This window comes from Triticum aestivum, chromosome 5D (assembly GCF_018294505.1).
Source record: "Triticum aestivum cultivar Chinese Spring chromosome 5D, IWGSC CS RefSeq v2.1, whole genome shotgun sequence".
Classification (NCBI taxonomy): Eukaryota; Viridiplantae; Streptophyta; class Magnoliopsida; order Poales; family Poaceae; genus Triticum; species Triticum aestivum.
The window spans coordinates 112,019,869-112,028,789 of NC_057808.1; the positions used below are offsets into that span (position 1 = coordinate 112,019,869).

The 8,921-nt window shown below is 44.9% G+C and overlaps 1 non-coding gene across 1 annotated transcript; it reads right to left on the bottom strand.

Moving 5' to 3' along the window:
- Positions 1–4,127: 4,127 nt before the first annotated feature.
- On the bottom strand, positions 4,128–4,199 carry TRNAG-UCC (transfer RNA glycine (anticodon UCC)). Its single transcript has one exon. It is a non-coding gene; the product is annotated as a tRNA-Gly (tRNA).
- Positions 4,200–8,921: the final 4,722 nt, after the last annotated feature.

Below are 8,921 nucleotides of genomic sequence, written 5' to 3' on the forward strand. Positions count from 1 at the left end.
GCTAGAAAGGGAAAATGCTCTCCATCGCGGGGCGCAGGGTCCTTGTCAGATGCATCCTCACCGCCCTGCCAACGTTCGCCCTCACTGCGCTCCGCGTTCCGGTGAAACTGCTGAAGGAAATCGATAAATGTAGATGTCGCTTCCTTTGGGGTCGTGATCAGGAGCTCTCTGGAGGAAGCTGCAAAGTCAACTAGGGCGGGTTTGCTCCCCGATCGAGCACGGCGGGCTTGGCATCCTGGACCTGCCAAAATTCAGCCGCACCCTACGCCTACGCTAGTTGTGGCATGATACGTCTCCAATGTATCTATAATTTTTGATTGTTCCATGCTATTATATTATCTGTTTTGGATGTTTATGGGCTTTATTATACACTTTTATATTATTTTTGGGACTAACCTATTAACCCAGAGCCCAGTGCCAGTTTCTGTTTTTCCCTTGTTTCAGTGTTTCTCAGAAAAGCAATATCAAACGGAGTCCAAACGGAATGAAACCTTCGGGAGCGTAATTTTTGGAACGAACGTGATCCAGGAGACTTGGAGTTGAAGTCAAGGAAGCTTCAAGGAGGCCACGAGGCAGGGAGGCGCGCCTGCCCCCTGGGCGCGCCCCCACCCTCGTGGGCCCCTCGTGGCTCCCTTGACCAACTTCTTTCGCCTATATATGTCCATATACCCTAAAAACCTTCAGAAACAGAATAGATCGGGAGTTCCGCCGTAGCAAGCCTCTGTAGCCACCAAAAACCAATCGGGATCCTGTTTCGGCACCCTGCCGGAGGGGGGATCCCTCACCGGTGGCCATCTTCATCATCCCGGCGCTCTCCATGACGAGGAGGGAGTAGTTCACCCTCGGGGCTGAGGGTATGTACCAGTAGCTATGTGTTTGATCTCTCTCTCTCTCTCGTGTTCTTGAGGTGGTACGATCTTGATGTATCGCGAGCTTTGCTATTATAGTTGGATCTTATGATGTTTCTCCCCCTCTACTCTCTTGTAATGGATTGAGTTTTCCCTTTGAAGTTATCCTATCGGATTGAGTCTTTAAGGATTTGAGAACACTTGATGTACGTCTTGCATGTGCGTATTTGTGGTGACAATGGGATATCACGTGATCTACTTGATGTATGTTTTGGTGATCAACTTGCGGGTTCCGTGACCTTGGGAATCTATGCATAGGGGTTGGCACACGTTTTCGTCTTGACTCTCCGGTAGAAACTTTGGGGCACTCTTTGAAGTACTTTGTGTTGGTTGAATAGATGAATCTGAGATTGTGTGATGCATATCGTATAATCATACCCACGGATACTTGAGGTGACATTGGAGTAACTAGGTGACATTAGGGTTTTGGTTGATTTGTGTCTTAAGGTGTTATTCTAGTACGAACTCTATGATAGATCGAACGAAAAGAATAGCTTCATGTTATTTTACTACGGACTCTTGAATAGATCGATCAGAAAGGATAACTTTGAGGTGGTTTCGTACCCTACCATAATCTCTTCGTTTGTTCTCCGCTATTAGTGACTTTGGAGTGACTCTTTGTTGCATGTTGAGGGATAGTTATATGATCCAATTATGTTATTATTGTTGAGAGAACTTGCACTAGTGAAAGTATGAACCCTAGGCCTTGTTTCCTAGCATTGCAATACCGTTTACACTCACTTTTACCACTTGTTACCTTGCTGTTTTTATATTTTCAGATTACAAAAACCTATATCTACCATCCATATTGCACTTGTATCACCATCTCTTCGCCGAACTAGTGCACCTATACAATTTACCATTGTATTGGGTGTGTTGGGGACACAAGAGACTCTTTGTTATTTGGTTGCGGGGTTGTTTGAGAGAGACCATCTTCATCCTACGCCTCCCACGGATTGATAAACCTTAGGTCATCCACTTGAGGGAAATTTGCTACTGTCCTACAAACCTCTGCACTTGGAGGCCCAACAACGTCTACAAGAAGAAGGTTGTGTAGTAGACATCATGGCACGCCTGGAAAAACCCAGAATGGCCGTGGGCGGGGACGGAGCCGCCTTGCGACGCCTCGGATCACGCTCTCTTCAATGCGGCCACAACGGTGACCGTTGGCAACGGTCAAGCAGCATTGTTCTGGCACTCTGCATGGCTAGACTCGACACCGCTGAAACACCTCCTCCCCAACCTGTACAAGCACTCCAGGAGAAAGAACTGATCAGTAGCCCAAACTCTCTCTGAAGATCGCTGGATCTCCAACCTGGCGCACGGCGACACCAGCTCAATCATCCACGACGTGCTCAACCTGCATAGGCGGCTTCATCTACAGCAGCTTGATCTTCAGGAGACCAGCCAAGACCAGATCAGGTGGAAGATTGCTGCCTCCGGACAGTACAGCGCAAGATCGGCCTACTGCGCTCAGTTTCAGGGCTCAACGCAAACCCAATTTCGCTAGCTGATCTGGGACACTTGGGCTCCTGCGAAGCTGAAGCTGAAGATCTTCGCGTGGCTGCTTCACCAAGATCGTCTCTGGTGCAATGATAGGTTGCAGCGAAGAGGATGATGGGCCAACAACTATTTTTGCCAGCTTTGCTTGCGCAACCTAGAAAGCTCCGAGCACCTGTTCTGGCACTGCCACTTCGTAGTTGCGACCTTGGCTGCACTATCTACCTGGCAGTACTGCCATGCTCTGGGTCAGGCGACCTGGATCCGCAGCCCCAGCTCCCTGGACAAGATTGAAGCCATGATCGGAGCTATGCCGGCAACAACCAGGAAAGCAGTCAAGGCTCTCGCGATGCTTTCCCTGTGGGAGATCTGGCAGGAGAGGAACCGTTGCATTTTTAGGGCAAAAGAGGCCAGTGTGGCTGATGTGCTACTTGCAATCAGGAGAAGCCTAAACCTCTGGCAGCAAGGCGGCGTCAAGTTCTTTCAGAGCCCCTTCGGGGACCCCCCGGGAGAGTAGGCTAGTGGATTGTGCCAGGGGCACTTTGCTTTCTTCTTCATTCTTCTTCCTTCTCTCCTTGATCTGCGGATCCTCGCCTTGTCACTTTTGTCATCTGCTCCCTGCTTAATAACAATGAAACACCAGCCTTTGCTGGTCCTTAAAAAAGTTAGCACTACATCCTAGTCTAGCTGGAAAACTCGTTTGTCCTAAACCCTAGATAAAAGAAAGGGCTCGATGATGGGAGCTGCCAGTGGCGGAGCCAGAAAAAATTGATCGAGGGGGGCGAATGATGGTGAATCGGGATGGAGAGGGCCAAACCATAGAAAGAGAGACATTTAGCAACAAATATGACTAATTTTGCACTGTTCACAAGCAAATTATCAACAACTCTTGGATGTTAGGGGGGTCAGGCCCCTGCTGGCACCCCCTGTCTTCGCCACTGGGTGCTGCAATAACCGCGACCATCACCACGTCGGTGACGGCTCGTACGGTAGTCTTCATGGTAGCTCGAGAGCGGAGCGAGCAATTCTATGACCATCATCACCTTCTTGGCAGGGAAGCCTGTTGGTGACGAGAATGTGAGGGGGCGACATTTGCGAGCTCAGAGAAGGCAACAGCTGCGACCACCATTGCCTTCTCTTGGAGATGCCTTTATAAGAAACAAACAAATGCAATTGCACAAGAAAAATCGTACAACAAATACAGACCTAACATAAACAAATAAAAAAAATGCCTCTAAAATGATAGCAGTGTATGAAGCAGCACTAAATCCAAAAAAAGTGACTGAAGAATCAAAGAAGAAAATGATTGGCATGACTTCCATTCATGGCTGCTTACTATTTTCGCTATAAGACAAGTTTAGGTCACTCACAAAAACAAAAAAATTAGGTCATCAAAACGACAAAAAAATTAGGTCATCAAAACGAGTATGTAGGTAACTGACATTTTTCCAGAAAAGGGGAAATAAATTAGGAGGAAATGAAAAAAAAATAATAGCAATGTATGAAGCAGCACTAAATCCAAAAAAAGTGACTGAAGAATCAAAGAAGAAAATGATTGGCATGACTTCCATTCATGGCTACTTACTATTTTCGCTATAAGACAAGTTTAGGTCACTCACAAAAACAAAAAAATTAGGTCATCAAAACGACAAAAAAATTAGGTCATCAAAACAAGTATGTAGGTAACTGACATTTTTCCAGAAAAAGGGAAAATAAAAATGCGTCTGCCGGGAGTCGAACCCGGGTCTATTGCTTGGAAGGCAATTATCCTAACCGTTGGACTACAGACGCTTTGATGTCCACAACAGTTCAGTACCTTTTATCAATGGAACATAAAGGCGTCGCCACGCTCTATTCTTGAGACGTACAAGAAATGAGAGACAATATGCCACCGTCACCTGCGCAAGCAGGCCCGAAGAGTCATTACTTCAGACTACAGCCAGTCTGTACCACGATTAATCAGTGGTCACCCTATTTGGGGGGTCCGAAACAGTGGAACAAACCACTCCACTGATCGCTTGATCGATGGAAGGACTTGCTGGAATCTAGCCTGGATAGTTCGAGCCATCAAAAGATTTGCTGAAATGTGACTTTGATGGTTGCTCGGCCATCAATAGACAGTTTTCTACCAAAATGCCAGCATCATCTACAGAAGCAGGTTCCAGACCAGGCCACCTTAGTCCAGATCACCGGATTTTGGGGGCAAAACAGTTCCGACATCCGAGATAGTTCTTCAGCCATAATCTGGATAGTTTCTTCTGATACAGAAAAGATTGTGCTAAAGTGTTGTCTTGAATGAACATGAGAAAGTAGTTAGGTAGTGGCTGACAGCCCGCGGCGATAAATAGCCCCTAAGAGCAACTCCAATGGGCCGACCCAAACGGACGGCGATTTCGTTCGTTTTTTGTCCGTTTGGGTCAGCCGCCCGTCCGGCGTCCGCTCTGTTTTTCATATGGGTCGGCAGCGCGCCCAACGAGCCGACCTATATGTGCAGGCATGGCCGGCTGGCCGCGCAATTTTACATTGCATTCAATATATTGTGAAATAAAAATTTAACAAACAAAATAGTCCGCCCAAATAAATAGTATAATTTTACAGGCCAAATAAAAATAAAAATGTTTCACATAGTTTTACAAACGAATAAAAGAAGATACATCTATTGGTGGCCAACATGAGTCCACATATGCTCAACCAAATCATTTTGTAATTGCACGTAAGTTTCCTAATCACGCATGTCTTCATGAAACTGAGTGAACTGCTCAAATGTTGCCGCTACTCCATGCTCAGGCACAATATTCTCACCCTGAAACTGAAAGCCTTGATCGTACAGACGTTCCGGGCGCTCGTCTTCTACGAACATATTGTGCATGATCACACAAGCAGTCATCACTTTCCATAGTTTCTGTGTGCTCAAAGTATTAGCAGGATACCGAACGATGCCCCATCGAGATTGCAAAACACCAAAGGCACGCTCGACATCCTTTCTAGCACTCTCTTGCTCTTGGGCAAATCTTTTCCTTTTCTCTCCAACAGGGTTGGGTATTGTCTTTACAATAGTGGTCCACTGAGGATAGATACCGTCACCCAAATAGTACCCTTTGTCGTAGTTGTGGCCGTTGACATTAAAGTTCACCGGTGGGCTGTTGCCTTCGGCAAGCCTAGCAAACACCGGCGAGCGCTGAAGCACGTTGATATCATTGTGTGATCCAGCCATGCCAAAGAAAGAGTGCCAGATCCAGAGATCTTGAGATGCCACGGCCTCTAGTATGACAGTGCAAGCCCTGACATGTCCCTTATACTGCCCTTGCCAAGCAGAAGGGCAGTTCTTCCACTCACAGTGCATGCAGTCTATGCTGCCAAGCATCCCCGGGAAGCCCCTGCTAGCATTCATCGCCAACAAACGGGCTGTATCTGCAGCTGTCGGCTCTCTCAAGTACTCAGGGCCAAACACAGCAATCACAGCCTTGCAGAACTTATACAGTGACTCTAGGCATGTAGACTCGCTCATACGGACGTACTCGTCAATGAGATTATCCTTCCGGCTCAGTCGTCATTTGGATATGAGCTGGTTCTTGACCAATCAATGCCTTGATCGGTTGTGCTTCTAAGTCTACTCAACTTATCCATCCTTAATCAGAGCGTTTGCTTCTGAGTCCTTCATTTGAAAATCACAATTCCTTTGCATTTGAGCTCTGAATTAGTCAGTTGTTTCTATAATCCAATGCCTTTGCATTGTTACTTCCTTTGGTTGTGTGTCGATACTCACATCAGCTCCATTATCGACCGGCAGATCCTTTGTTGGATTTTATCCAACAGCGTCCTTCATATTCAATAACCTTGTGAGCCTTCCCTCAGATACATAATGCCTTTGGTAAATTGTATCCTCTGCTTTCTCAACCATGCTTAGCTTTTGACCTGGTGGTATTTACTATTGAAGCTTGTGGTATATGTTTCCACGATACCCTGATGGATTGAACATATGCCTTCCTTAATATGTGTGAACTCAAAAGTTTTCACGAGTAATACTCTTCTGGTATTTTGCCAGATAAAATTTCAACAGTACAACTTTTTCGAAAGTGAGAAGTGAATGAAAGTTTATGCATTGGAGAAGTGGGAGTCGACCTTGAACTTTGTGTTCATGCCCATGGACACGATGTAGATCCTATCCTGGAAGCTTCTTGTAATAATAGCTATTTCCTTGATATAATATCCTTTGGTATCAGTGAATTGATCCTTTGCAATCATGGTTCCGACCATATGTTCTTCTTTGATTCCATTTCTCGGGCAAGTTTAAACACTTGTCTTCTGTGGATGAATACACCAGTCCAACCTTTACTTTTATCTACTGTCGAGTATTACCCCCCTGGTATCTCGAGATTATCACGAAACTGCATAACTTCTTATGGGTTCTTCATCAACTGTTATTTCTCACCAATTCCAATTTTTCTGGGTTTTGGGTTGTCATCAACCGAGAAAACTGATAAGTGAATCAATTCCGCACTCCGAATCAATAACTCTAAGTAATTTTCATTGCTTACGAGTTTAATAATCCTTCAAGTCATTCCTAGCCCGATTGACTATATCATTATCGTCTAATTTTAATTATGCTCCTGGTCCTTATTCTCGAAGCACAACTTTCGACTATGAGCTAAGCTTACGTCGATTTTCCTCGTCATATCATTTCACCTTGAACAGCAAGCTTGATTTCGAGTTTGTGTCGTACTCGTGGTTCCAATAACCTTTCGCTTCATCATCCCTTTGACTTGATGTCATCGCCGATTGATTGCATCTTCATGGAGCCTCTCGACAAAATTTGTCGCGATCATCATTTGACTCCTTCCAGAATACCAATCAAATTCATGATGAGAAATAACATCCTGGCCCCTCAATGAATTGTGTTACCATCGACAACATTCTTGCCTTCCCCCCAACACAAACTTGTTCCTGTTTGTGTTGTACCTAGAGGTCCTTTCTATCCAACTTATGTTATGATTCTAAGTATTACTGGCTTTTATGTCAAGGATGTGGTGTGGATTGCTTCACCTTTTACGAATTCTTGAAATAATGATACTTCTCACCATCACCATCCTTTCTTGGTTCCCGTGTTGATTCTAACCGGGGTACCAACAAGTGAACGGTGCTGCTTGGATTCTGTATTTCTAGCAACCTTATCACTTTGAAGTTAATGGTCGGCAGTTCAGTCTTAGACCATTGGTTATTGAAACACCATTCTAACCTCGATCATGCAACCTAACCCCATATTTCGGGTGCACCTTTCAACCAATGTTTAATTGATGTTTTCCTCGAGCATACATCATTATATCATTTGATCAGACAAATGTTATTTCCTTGTTCACATAATTGTGGAATCCATCTTGTTGGTAATCTCGAGGAATTGTCGTTGATTCCACCAACCACCTCCTCATCCTCTCCTTGGTTTAATGATGAACTCTTGTTTTGGAACTTGCTTCCATAGTTCATTGACCGAGAATCTTATAATGTCATCTCGTCAATTGTGTTGCACCTTTTCTTTCTCAGGCATCCTGAGTCTGAGGTATCCTGACACCGATCAGATCTGAATCTCGGTCAGATATGATGGTTGGAACATATTTCCAAGAGTTATTACATTGGTCTTTATATGACCCGTTAAGGTGGTGTCATGCCTAGCACACCTGGCCGGAGGACCTATTGTTATAGTTTCCTTTTCTGTGAGGTTATCCATTCTTCCATGAGGAAATTGTAAGACTTATTCTATAAGTCGTCCCTGATGGATCCTTTGTGTATCCAAAGTCTGATCTTTACCTGATGACCATGTCAATACTATCTTGAAGCATGTCTGTGGTACTCCGATCTTCAATAAGGGCATTTGAAGCACAATGCCAAATTATCTTTATCAATTATTCAAACACCGTTGTATGGGTAATGTCATGAAATTCCTCTCCCCTTATCTAAATGGTTTCTACTTTCTATCCCGTCGTGTATATCTTGCTCTGCTTGTCCTTGGGAAGGGTATACCCCTGGTATATGTGTCAAACACATTTTCCTTTCCATTGTTCTGTTTGATCTGATGATCACATTTTACTTTCCATTGATTTGTTTAACCTTGCTTGTGATCCATATGATCTAAGCAGTAATATTCTTCTGCTTATCTAAACACCTTGGTGTACAACCGTGTCAGCAAGACCCTGTTATTATTGTTAATGACATTCCGGTAACCACCGATGGACGAGAACTTTGCCTATTGGCCCGCCTCGTTCAACGAGCAGGAAAATGGTTCTCTTCGTCCCTCGCCCTTGGTACCGACGTTGTTGTCGACATAACTAACAGTGCTATCCTCTGACATGCCTTGCTATCATGACCGCGCAAGATGTCACCGCCCTTCCTACTTTTAACCCACATGGTGGGCCCATAACCCACAGTTCCACAGGATCGAAACCTGACTCTCCTGTACATCCCTGTTTTCCAAAGTTGATCCTCGTACTTGGCTTCGTAAGTAGTTCACGAGCCACCTTC